The 14,215-nt window shown below is 38.0% G+C and overlaps 1 protein-coding gene across 1 annotated transcript in view; it reads left to right on the plus strand.

Annotated features, from left to right (window-relative positions):
• Positions 1-14,215, plus strand: part of LOC309493633 (uncharacterized protein) — a 454,994-nt gene that overhangs the window by 407,952 nt on the left and 32,827 nt on the right. The gene's annotated exons all lie outside the window — the stretch shown is intronic.

Raw genomic sequence — 14,215 nt, forward strand, 5'->3', positions numbered from 1 at the left:
ATCTCTCATTCATCCCTCATTCATCTCTCTTTCATCCCTCATTCATCTCTTATTCATCTCTCATTCATCTCTTATTCATCTCTCATTCATCTCTCATTCATCTCTCATTCATCTCTCTTTCATCCCTCATTCATCTCTCGTTCATCTCTCGTTCATCTCTCTTTCATCCCTCATTCATCTCTTATTCATCTCTCGTTCATCTCTCGTTCATCTCTCGTTCATCTCTCTTTCATCCCTCATTCATCTCTTATTCATCCCTCATTCATCTCTTATTCATCCCTCATTCATCTCTCTTATTCATCTCTCATTCATCTCTCATTCATCTCTCATTCATCTCTCGTTCATCCCTCATTCATCTCTCATTCATCTCTCATTCATCTCTCGTTCATCCCTCATTCAACTCTCATTCATCTCTCGTTCATCCCTCATTCATCTCTCATTCATCTCTCGTTCATCCCTCATTCATCTCTCGTTCATCTCTCGTTCATCTCTCGTTCATCCCTCGTTCATCTCTCGTTCATCTCTCATTCATCTCTCATTCATCCCTCATTCATCTCTCTTTCATCCCTCATTCATCTCTCATTCATCCCTCGTTCATCTCTCGTTCATCCCTCATTCATCTCTCATTCATCTCTCTTTCATCCCTCATTCATATCTTATTCATCCCTCATTCATCTCTCTTTCATCCCTCATTCATCTCTCATTCATCTCTCTTTCATCCCTCATTCATCTCTCATTCATCCCTCATTCATCTCTCATTCATCCCTCATTCATCCCTCGTTCATCTCTCATTCATCCCTCATTCATCTCTCATTCATCTCTCATTCATCCCTCATTCATCTCTCTCATTCATCTCTCATTAATCTCTCATTCATCTCTCTCATTCATCTCTCATTCATCTCTCTCATTCATCTCTCTCATTCATCTCTCATTCATCCCTCATTCATCTCTCATTCATACCTCATTCATCTCTCATTCATCTCTCATTCATCTCTCATTCATCTCTCATTCATCTCTCATTCATCTCTCTCACTCATCTCTCTCATTCATCTCTCTCATTCATCCCTCGTTCATCCCTCATTCATCTCTCTCATTCATCTCTCATTCATCTCTCTCATTCATCTCTCTCATTCATCTCTCTCATTCATCCCTCATTCATCTCTCTCATTCATCTCTCATTCATCTCTCTCATTCATCTCTCTCATTCATCTCTCTCATTCATCCCTCGTTCATCCCTCATTCATCTCTCATTCATCCCTCATTCATCCCTCTCATTCATCTCTCATTCATCTCTCTCATTCATCTCTCATTCATCCCTCATTCATCTCTCTCATTCATCTCTCATTCATCTCTCTCATTCATCTCTCTTTCATCTCTCTCATTCATCTCTCATTCATCCCTCATTCATCTCTCTCATTCATCTCTCTCATTCATCTCTCTCATTCATCCCTCGTTCATCTCTCGTTCATCTCTCATTCATCTCTCATTGTAGAGGCTAATCTTGTTAAAACTTTCTTTAGCCCTTTTGAGGTTAGCGGAGGAGTCTCTCCCGATTCACATGTCCACAAAGCACGCACGGAGATGCAGTCATAACAAATGCCGCGGTTTATTGAACATAATCTCCGGTTTACTTTCAATCCCCAAAAAATAAATAAATTAAACTTTCCAAGAAAACAAAAAACAAAATATTGCTGTGAGCATCAATACCATAGCATGCGATTGAAGAAAACTGTTGCTCTCCATACTGTAACCTGTCTACCAACGATTCTAATACACATTTAAGACCTGCACATTCGCGCCGTAATGACGTGTCAAGTAGGAGGAGCAAGTCTATTCACGTGAACAGGTTAGTCCAAATATGAAACAAAAGAAAATTATAAAATAAGTAAATTAAACAAATATCAATTTTGGTAGTGCACAAAATTCGAAATATGGCTCCTACATCCTGGCCCCTAATTGTTAATGCCAGAAGCAGAACAATTACTAAGCATAATATTTTAAATGGAGCCAAAACACACATAACTAATACAAGTCTTGCCATATTTTCAATATACCAAACCAAATGTTGCACTCATATTGCATTTATCAAAACAATTATATTGTATTCCATTTATCAATGTCAATACATTGTCATATTTAACTTCCTTCTCTCTTTTTTATATCATATTGAACAGACTATAGAATGCTGACATTGCATTGTCAGACTCTTAAGCTGATTCTTCAGCTTCCAGGAGCAAGCAGAGTTTAGTGATGGGTCTTAGTAGAACAGCAGTTCTAGTCTTCAGTATGACACTGCGGACAAGACCTTTGGGCCCTGGCAGGGTCTTCATCACACGACCTAAGGGCCACGAGTTCCTTGGTGCTGTATGGTCTACTATGACTACTATGTCATTTACCTTGAAGTTTCTCTTGGTATTGTCCCATTTTTGCCGTTGCTGCATCAATGAAAGATATTCAGTGGTCCATCGTTGCCAGAAAAGGTCTGCAAGGTATTGAACCTGTTTCCATCGCTTTCTAGCATACAAGTCATCCTTATTGAAGAGTCCAGGTGGCAAGAGAGGTTTGGATTTCAACTGCAGAAGGTGATTTGGAGTTAGGGGTTCAAGATCATTTGTATCACCTGATACAGTTGTGATGGGCCGATCATTGAGAATGCATTCGACTTCGCAGAAAGCTGTTTGTAACATATCATCATCCAATGTCTGTTGTTTTAAGACAGAAAGCAGTATTTTTTTAACTAGCTTGATTAATCTCTCCCTCACTCCTCCAAAGTGGGGTGCAAATGGTGGATTGAATATCCACCTGCACAGTAAATTCCCCGGTGTTAAATTTAAAGGTCCCATTCCATGGATTATTTTTATTATTTTATCATGTTTCCAGGGGTGCCCTTATAATGTTAGTATGTTTTTTAGATCAAAATTTTTTATAATTTAGAAATAAAAGGCATATTTCCTAGCCTGATTTCATTCCCTGGTTTGAACACTCTGTTTGAAGGGGCGTGTCTGCTGAGAGACTTCAGCGTAAACCAGGGTTTCCGTTGTCCGGTAATTACCGGACATTGGCCGGAAAAAAAATGAAATGTCCGACAAAATTAAATCTCTCCGGTCAAATTGTCCGATTAAAATTACCTAATAATCCCGCCCCCCTAACACAATCTGAATTTGAGAATAAGCCTAAAATGTATAAAACAAAAATACACCAACCTTTGGCTATGTTATAAAGGAACAGGCTCTACCGTTTGAAAGTTATTAAACAACATCGCATGCTGCATTTCAAATAAAGCGCACGCCTAAAACGGCTGTAATATAGACCTAAACAACGAACGAATGAGTGAGACGTTTCAAATATGGCCAGGCCCAGGCAGACTAGCCGTAAAAGCTTTTTTCAGAGGCCAGACTTCTTTCAGATGGTGAATCAGGAACGCCTGAAGCCTCAGATGTCCAGACAGCTCCACCACCACCGGAGAAAAAGCAGAATCGGATCAAGACGAAGCAGCGAAGTCGCCTTGCGGAGAACAAGGTTACGCGGCTTATGCGCATTGCAAGTTGTGGAGAGACACTAGCCGCGTTTCCATTAGGCTACCCTTCAAATTGCGCAAATTGAAATTGTGAATTAAAAATACGCACAATGGAAACACGTTAATTTCGCAAAAACTCCCGTTTATCGCAAGAACGTTTTTATGCTCGCATGAGGTGGTTTTTCAGGCAATTCGAAAAACTGCAATGGAAACAGTTTTTACGCATTTACAGTCACCTGACTTAGAAGACGCGGTGTGTTTGAGGTCCATGTATAGCTACGCAAATAATAATCATTTTATATTATTTTATTATATTATAACATTTAATAAGCTATATTTAGAAGACGCTTTTATGCAAAAAAGGAACAAAGCTGAGTGTGGAGCGCGCACTGCATGGCACGGAGGCGCGGGCGCGAACACTTGCATTTTCCTATTAACAGTGGAAACAACTTAAAATACTCTATCATTTCTGGTCATACAGAAAATAATAATACATTATTCTCAACTACTTTTATTTGTGTAAACTCACAATAACAAGAAAACGTTGTGCTTTTGTAAAATAAAATAAAACAATCAGACGCACTTTCATGATCTCCATAAACTGGAGCGTGAGAACTGAAACAAAATATAGCCTGTGTAGGCTAAAGCTTGAAATGTCCACTTTAAACCGAACAAATTCGAATCGAAAGCTAATACCTTCTGATTATGTACCTAATCCGTATGAAAGGTGCATTTCTCTCTAAAAGCGCATCTGCTTAACAGCGGAGATGGAGATGTGATTTTAGCCGACACTTAGAAAACAATAGTTTATTCATAATATTAATGGCTCTTCTCATTCAGCACTGCGGGAAAAACATCAATTCCAGGTTCTAATTTGGCCTTTGAAAACCAGTAAAATCGACATGTTTTCCATATTAATTTGTGAATATTTTAAATGTTTAATAAAGGGGCAAAAAGTCATAAACAAAAATCTGAAAATTCGTCGGTATTTACTTTTTTGCGCAGCAGTTTGTGTAGCCAGTTCAAATAAAAATGTTGGTGTTCAACTTTGCGTTTTAAAAAGACAACAACAGTTCATTTTTCGTTTTTCAATTACGGGTTTAAAAAGGAAAAACGAATGGACAAAAGTAGCCTACACACAGGAAAAACTCCAGTGTTAAATGAACTCTCCTGGGAGTTTATATGGATCCAGACTCAAGAGTGTTAAAGTGTTAAAATATGAGTGTTAAATTAACACTCAAGAGTGTTAAAGTTAATGAGATAATTAAGTGATTGATTGAGTGATGATTGACAATTATTGAAGACACCTGATGTTAACAAGCAGAATCACTGAAGGAGAAAATCTCATTTTTTAAGACACCATTATGGTGATCAGTGTTTGCTTTAGTTGGGCTCTTGACCCTTAAATCATTAACTTCAGATTTTGTTTGGCTGTTGTATCTGAGTTATAATTGCCAGATGAACAAAGAGATAAGTTGATCAGGTGGTGTTGGTTATGTTTTGACATAATCATAATTTGACCTGAAGCACAAATCTCATTTAGAGAGTTAGGTTTACCTTGTTGATTACAGCAGCCCGTGATTCTACAGCAAATGATTATCAGCATTTTCAATATAATCCAAAATATTTCTTGAAAGTTGTTCTGATCAAAAGACAATTACCAAAAGAAATTTACTTTATTTAGACACACTGACATCAATAATCAGCCTGTGAATCTCAACAATGGTGACAATAATAAAGCATGTTGCAGTGCATTCTGGGTGCCACCAATCAAAACTCATTCATGGCTCCCATCATGCATTGCGGTATGAATAAATTATGAACTGAATTGTCTTAGTAATTTCCTTTCCCTAATTGAATATTCTGTTTGTCACCATTGTTGAGATTCATACACTGATTCTTGATGTCTGTGTGTGCCTAAAAGAAAGATTTTGTTTTATCAGAACAACTTTAAAAAAAAACCTTTAGATTATTTAGAAAATTCTGGATCTTATGCTGTGGAATCACAGTGATGCTGTAATCAACAATATACATTTAAGTCAGAGATTAGACTCTAATTGAGTTTAGTGACTCAGGTCAAATTATGATTGTGTCAAAACATAACCAACACAACCTGATCAACTTTTGTCTTTGTTCATCTGGCAGTTATAACTTAGATACAACAGCCAAATCAAATCTAATGTAAATAGTTTAAGGGTCAAGAGCCCAACTAAAGCAAACACTGGTCACCATAACGGTATCTTAAAAAAATTGATTTTCTCCTTCAGTGATTCTGCTTGTTAACATCAGGTGTCTTCAATAATGCTCAATCATCACTCAATTAATCACTTAATTAGCTCATTAACTTTAACACTCTTGAGTGTTAATTTAACACTCATATTTTAACACTTTAACACTCTTGAGTCTGGAGCCATATAAACTCCCAGGAGAGTTCATTTAACACTGGAGTTTTTGCTGTGCATGGATCGTTTGGACAGAATACGAGACAGAGTTCTTTATTAAATTAATAAAAGAAACAATAATTAGTCTATAGGAATACTGGATTCTAAATCTCAAATAAATGCCATAATCAAAACCTCGGAGCAGAAATGAGGGCGAAACACCCAGAAACTCCTTACAGGTATGTGTCGTTCGCAGTACAAGGGTCTTTACCTGCCACTAATGCATGGATAACACGCCACGTCTCCTTCCATTAATCATAATAATAATGTCTAATGCGGTGGCTGTGATATTCTATAAACCAACGTCTGTTGCCGTGATTTTTGAAATGACTTATCGTGAGAGAAAAAAGGACGTTTAGTCGCATATAACATCGGTTAATGGAAACGCCGTCATTTCGCAATAGTTTTTTATCGATATTTAGATAATAGCGCAAAACATTTGCGCAAATCTGTAATGGAAATGCGGCTATTTACACCGCGAGATATTCAGATATTGTATGAGGGGAAGGGGGATTGGTTTGTTAAACTATGAATGTGAAACCATAGTAAAAACAATTGGCGTTGATTGACGCCAATCGGACGTTCATGTTTTTTTTCCGTCTATTTGAAAGTTAGGCTAATAAACATGTTGCATTCTATACGGCCTGATTATGTCATTTTTTAAGTTACATAGCCTGCCTCCAGTTTTCCTCAACTTGACTAATTAAGAGGCAATATTTGACCGGCATATCATCAAAATGTCCGGAAAACGAAATCTCTGCCGGTCACTTTGACCGGCACCATTTTTTTCTAGCGGAAACTCTGCCGTAAACGCCCTCTGCTGTGATTGGCTGAAATGCTTGCATATGAAATATCTGGCATTACATGTGAAACTATCTGGAAAACTTTTACTATTACAGCTATTATACGTTTTTACTATTACAGCTATCGGGATTAACGAATCGTGAGAAGTTTTTTAAGTATTTAGATCTATTTCAATCACATAAAAAATTGCAGTGACGAGCATTGAGCAGATGACAGCCTGTTGATCGCGTGAAAAAAGATCTTATCATTGCAACGCAGTTTCAGCACTCACTAATGATTTCACCAATGCAAACATGAGGTATATAAATACAGTAAGAGCTTCGTTGTGCAGTGTAACAGCGTCATTGATTTCATAACGAGTTTTGGCAAGTGTCCATATTAAACTCGCGCTGTGTGATTGACAGCTTGGACGATTGGAAAGGGGTTGTTCTTTGATCGCTTTCTGTATATTAATCACAGTTTAAGTAAGATTATTTTCATCCTACTAAGAGAAACGATGTGAAGTTGATCGCTACTTCCATATTAAATCACTAACGTTACTTGTACTTACCGCTTGCTGGAATATAGTTGAAATTTCCCCCTTCGTCAATATGAAACGCTGAGAGAAGCCTGCTTGATATTATCCCAGGTTAGAAAAACAGTCCGTGGTGAAAAGGACAGAGCAAACTAACAACTTCGAATTAAACTTTTGCGGTATCCGATTATAGGTAAACATCAACCGTCTGTTGACATTTCGCCATCAATACGCCTGTGTTCCTGTGGGTGGAGGTTAGTCTAAACACGGTTCTGGTGATGTCATTAATGCAGGAAGTAGAGGGGTGTAGTCCAATCGAGCCGTTTTATGTAGTCAACTTCTGTTAAATAAAATATCTCGCTTGGCATTGAACTTTGAGCTTTATAATTTTACAGATATTATTTATACTCTAACAACAACATTACACACTAACTAAAGTTTGAAACATGGGATCACATAGAACGGGACCTTTAAACACTGCTCAGTGTTTATATGGGAACCACCAGCAGGGTGTTAAAAGTAACACTGAAGCAGTGTTAGAGTTAATGAGATAATTAAGTGATTAATTGAGCGATGATTGAGCATTGAAGACACTTGATGATAACAAGCAGAATCACTGAAGAAAAGAGAAAGGCAAGAACTACAACTGACTTCCGGAGATGAAATCAACTGGAGATAAAAGAAGACATTAAATCTGTGAAGATCTCAGCAGAGGAGGATTAAACAACTCCACAAACAGCATTACCAGCTTCACTTATTACCAACTAGTTATTGAGAATTAATAGAGGTGTAGATGTTGATGTTTTATTGTAAATGATATGTTTTAGTACACTCACCATTATGGTGATCAGTATTTGCTTTAGTTGGGCAGTTTGACTCTTGGCTCTGCTTTGCAAGTTTGTGGTCTTTATAACAGTGTTTACCAAAACACATAATTTTGTTACAAAGTATGCCAGAAACAAAGATGATGAAGTGATGTAGTTTTAACCATCATGAAGTAGAATGATTCACTAATCTCATAAATGACCAAAATGGTTATTTGTTATTAAAAGATAATTTTTTCACCAATGATAAGTTCTTGCCACAGAACAGACAATCTGAATTATGATTTTTTTTTTTTTTTTTTTTTTTTTTTTTTAACATTGTGGAGCAAATTATTTAAGACACGTGCAGACACCAAGAATTAGCATATGAATCTCAACAATGGTGACATGCTTCCTGCAGCAATGCATGCTGGGAGCCACCATATTATAAAACTAATGGCTCCCAGCATGCATTGCAGCATGAAGCATGTCACCATTGTTGTGATTCATAAGCTGATTCTTGATGTTAGTGTGTGTGGCTGTGGTTTGTTCTCTTGCAATGTATTTATAAGTTAAAATTCAGAATGTTTGATTTAAAAAAATTTAAAATTCAATGGAAAAAATCTTTTAAAAACAAGTGACCACTTTTGGTCAGTTATGACATTTGTCAAACAGTTTTGTTTATGATGATGAAATATATATCATATCTTTGCTTATGGTTTCCTTTGCAACACATTATGTGTTTCAGTAAACACTGTTACAAAGACAACAAATAAAAACAATATATAAATAGTCAAACCTCCCAACTAGAGGAAACACTGATCACCATAATGGTGACCAAACATTTTCAATAAAACTTGAACATCTAAAAATGTGTTCATTCTAAAAAAGAACTTCTGTAGATGAATGACAGAAATAAGGTCAATCTGGTTTGTAATAAGAGCGATTTCATGTCTTTTCAGTTGATTTCATCTAAAGCTGTGTCTGGAAGTCAGTTGTAGTTCTTTTTTTCTCTTTTCTTCAGTGATTCTGCTTGTTATCATCAGGTGTCTTCAATAATCGAACAATCATCACTCAATTAATTATTTAATTATCTAATTAACTCTAACACTGCTTCAGTGTTACTTTTAACACCCTGCTGGTGGTTCCCATATGAACACAGAGCGGTGTTAATTTAACACCGGGGAATTTACTGTGTGTAGACGAAATGTCAAAAGCGTCAGTATATGACGCCTTGGGATGAGAACGGGCTGGAATGTCTCAACAGAAATCGAGACTCATCAGACCAGGCAACATTTTTCCAGTCTTCAACTGTCCAATTTTGGTGAGCTCGTGCAAATTGTAGCCTCTTTTTCCTATTTGTAGTGGAGATGAGTGGTACCCGGTGGGGTCTTCTGCTGTTGTAGCCCATCCGCCTCAAGGTTGTGCGTGTTGTGGCTTCACAAATGCTTTGCTGCATACCTCGGTTGTAACGAGTGGTTATTTCAGTCAAAGTTGCTCTTCTATCAGCTTGAATCAGTCGGCCCATTCTCCTCTGACCTCTAGCATCAACAAGGCATTTTCGCCCACAGGACTGCCGCATACTGGATGTTTTTCCCTTTTCACACCATTCTTTGTAAACCCTAGAAATGGTCGTGCGTGAAAATCCCAGTAACTGAGCAGATTGTGAAATACTCAGACCGGCCCGTCTGGGACCAACAACCATGCCACACTCAAAATTGCTTAAATCACCTTTCTTTCCCATTCTGACATTCAGTTTGGAGTTCAGGAGATTGTCTTGACCAGGACCACACCCCTAAATGCATTGAAGCAACTGCCATGTGATTGGTTGATTAGATAATTGCATTAATGAGAAATTGAACAGGTGTTCCTAATAATCCTTTAGGTGAGTGTGTGTGTATATATATATATATATATATATATATATATATTCATGGTATAATTATGTAATCTGCTTATTGTGAGCCTAAATTAGTAAATTGGTATTCAATCATTATCAGGCTGACTTGCCACCAACTACTGGTGTTTTTTTATATATTGAAAGTAGTGTTTCATGTTGTCACTTCACATTTAATAGCCTCTTAGAATGAAATTGCTATGCAAATTCACAGTGCCTCCTTTGAGCTGCATTAGACAGTGTGTAATGTACATCTAAATGCAGGGTCAGATGCTGCTTCTGTGCCACCTATACTGCAAAGCTGGCTGTTTGTTCATACAGAGTTAATCAGACAGTCTAAAGCCTCTTACGTTGTTGATTTATATTTCAAACAACAATTCGACATTTGCTCACAATGTTTTTCTTACAAAAAAACTAATCATTTTGCAGGACAAGTGTCTATTACAGCAGTGGTTCCCAAACATAGACTGTAACAAAATATGGACGTAGTGTCCGTGACATCACCCGTAGGTTTCTGAAGAGCATTTTTGAAGCCTAAAGTGGGCGGAGCCGGCCGTCGCCATCTTGGCCTCGCGTCACTCCCGGATAACAGAAAATGGGCAAAGAGGCGGGGCGGGTGGGGAGGTAATGCTATGCTATATGCTCAGTGGCGGTTCTAGGATTTTTCTGTAACAGGGGCCATTAAGGGGCCACATGTTACATTCAGGGGCCAAATACAGGGTACATTCAAGCACACAAAATAATTTATTCAGTACAGTGCAAATACATTTCGGCAGTCATTTCTTTTTCAAACGCTCTAATAAAAAATTATGAGCCAGTAAAGTTCTTAATGATTTTTTTCATTTATTTATACTGTGCATAAAGGACACAATGCACTTCTTTCTGAATTCCACCTTTTAAGTTTCATAATCATGTCGTCGCTTATAAACAGTAAATTATTGTTAATTGTTTGGGGGTGGAATTGCATCTGTGATCGTTGTGAAGAATTCTCCGGTTGCTCTTCTCGTCGACGATTGATGGGTGGGAATCTCTAGTCTAGGTACCTCACGATTCGATTACGATTCAGAGGGTAACGATTAGGGCTGCACGATTAATAACGATAACGATATCTGCCTCTCTCGATTAATTTTAAAAAATCGTTGCGATATTTGCCCGCTCGTTTTTTATCCTGAAAACGCTTTTTTATTAGACATTTGCGTTATCTTGCATTGTAAACAAGTCTCCACTAGCTTTGATGTTTGTGGTTGCAATATCTGAATATCTTAAATCTCCCAAATTACCCAAACAGAGCTTTTCTCTTACATTTTATTCCCCGTGTTTTACTTAGTCGGTGCAATCTGGCAACCCTGCGCGCGCTCTACACTGCGGAAAAAGCACTGATCTCCACAGCGATATTCTTTTTTCATGAAATTGTTATACAGCCAGTCTGTTTCTTCACAAGCCACTTGTGCTGTTTGTGTGACTAAATCTGTTTCTAAATGAGTTTCACTGTTCTATTTTTTGAAGTTTTAAGTTTTTACCAGTTTTCATGATGTGTCGTGAATCAGTTGAAAACGACAGCCACTGCCCGTTTTCAGTGTGTATCAACAAGTAGACTTATTTTTCTTTGCAGTACGAATTTGCTGAGCGATCTGGATCTTTACTTTGTCTCATTTTCAACCGAAATGTGTCGCTTAGAAGATCTAATGTGAAGACGCATCACAAAGCGCTCATCTAACGTTAAATCATGCCATTTGTATTGGCTTGCTGTCTGAGGAAGTTGTAGTTGGTTAAATTAAGTCTGAAGATTTGAAATTAACACCCGCCAACCCGCCAAATGCGGCTAAAGGTATCGCTGTCAAATCACTGGCCAATTTGGCATGTTATTTACTCACTTTGCTCGGGAAATTCGTGTAAACCAAATCTGCTTGGATTTTGCGCAAATTCTCATGCAAAACTGTTAACTGTCTCTTCTCTTTCTCTGTAGTTTCTCAAATGAGAATAATCGTGATTAATTATCGCGATTATAATTTTGAGCAAAATAATCGTGATTATCATTTTAGCCATTATCGTGCAGCCCTAGTAACGATTATCGATTATTAACGATTTTTTTATTATTATTTTTTTACTACTTTTAAAGCAAAGTATTTATGATGACCCATAACGAACTTACTTCCAATACTTCCTATATTAATTTTATTAATAAAACAAATGGAAGTGATTTGGCAAGTCAACTGTAAGGTTACATTTGCCAGCATTTGTCCCAACATTGCAAAGAACCAACAGGAAAATAAATGTGTGCCTGTACTAGCAGCGTACTTGTAGTAAATTAATACAAACTTCAGCATATTCTGAATCTCTAGCATTTAATAATAGTCTTCTTCTAACCAACATCTCTTGTTATTTCCAATGAGCAATATAATCCTTCAGACAAAAAAAAAACATTTTGCTGTAGCAAATTCACAAACAGTTTTCATTCAAAAATATAGAATGATGTACCAGCAGCTCTCATACAAACATAATGCTTGTGGACTTAGCATATTCTGAATAATTAGTAACATACAAAGCCGCTCTTATTCACAACTAAATAATAAAGAGTTATGACTTGAAATGTTTGCTGTAGCCTATACCACAATCAAAAACAGCTTATACAAAAAAGTGAATGAACATCTGCAGAGAGCACAGTCAAAATGTAACTCTTTGTGACTGGCATTGCACATATTGCAGGGCAGTATAACGTAGCCTACGTATAACAGATCGGTTTACAGCATATTGATGTGAAAACTAAACAATACAGAAAGCAGCTCTCATACAAAAAATACTAAATAGGTAACAATGAAATTGCCAATTTTCCATACGTTAGCTTTTAACGAAGAGGGTGCCGTTCGAATCATGCGTCTCTGTTATGTATGTGCGCGACCAGAGCTGGCGCGACTCTGTTATGTGCACGCCACAGACTGTCCGCGCACTGCACGTCCGCTTTAGAGTTCCGCCTTTTGCGTTCCGTCAATATTACGTTATTAGGAAAAAAAAAAAAATATATATATATATATTTTTTTTTAGAAAATCGATTTTTGACATTTGTGAATCGATTCAGAATCGCCCACATCCGCATCGCGATGCATCTAAGAATCGATTTTTTTCCCCCACCCCTAGGAATGGGGGCCAATCAGGGGCCAATCAGATTTCAGCAGGGGCCAGGGCCCCTGTGGCCCCGCCTCTAGAACCGCCCCTGTATATGCTACTGACAGTACCAAGTCTGCGACTGCACAGGACCTCGCGCTAAAGTGAGAGTTGATGATGTAAAGCCAATTAAAAGTTCCTGTTTTTGCCCTTCGAAATATTATAATAGTTAAAAGACATGGCAACAAGTGAGACTGTGTATCGTGATTCTGTACTAATCTGCTAGTTGAAAATGTATATGCGGTAACTTAATATTACTCTGAGAGAGTGTGTGTGACAGTGATTTATATGCATACATGTCAGTCACTCTTTTTTTATAGTCTATGGTCCGTCAGCGCGGCATCGCTCGTCAAGTTCGTAGAGAGCTTATTCAGTCCATTTTAAATTCAGATTTTGGACGCCTCTCAAATGGGTTAAACCATAGATATATTAACGTTACCTATGAAGTTCAAGTAAATGCGCTGGAAATCTGCGCTCATTCAAGGATGTGCATTTATTCCGACACCAGCAGGATTTCATCTGACGGTACATAAGCATATTATAGGGGGGCGCTAGCGAGCAATGGAAGGCTAAGACGCACCTCCAGATAGCTCGTAAAAAATCCGTTCAAAAATTGAGCAAAAACGCAAAATCATCGATTGTTACCCACTTTGTGAAGAACATAAACGTCGCGGTAATCACCGGAACAAAATATTCTGCTCGGTTTCGACAATGGTTAAACCGAAAGTCAAGAAAACCGAGGCACCTGAGACAGGCCCAGAGACCTCGAGCGCGCCTTGCTCGGATGCCCCGGAGGCTGATGACTGCACTGTGGATGAACCCTCTAATAAGACGGTGCTCGCGGCCATCGCTGCTTTAAGCGCAGATGTGAACCGGATCAGATCAGAGGTTTGTGCCACCATAGAAAACCGCATCACAGAAGTGTCTGCTACCATCAGGGGCGAGATTTCATCACTTAATGAAAACGTCCAATAATCTATCTCTGAGCTGAGAGGCATATCAGCAGTACACGAGACCGCTTTAAAAGAGCTGGAAGAAAGCGCTTCATCCCACTCTGACATCCTCTCCACACTGCAA

The sequence above is a fragment of the Leuciscus leuciscus genome, assembly GCF_965113295.1.
Source record: "Leuciscus leuciscus genome assembly, chromosome: 3".
NCBI lineage: Eukaryota > Metazoa > Chordata > Actinopteri > Cypriniformes > Leuciscidae > Leuciscus > Leuciscus leuciscus.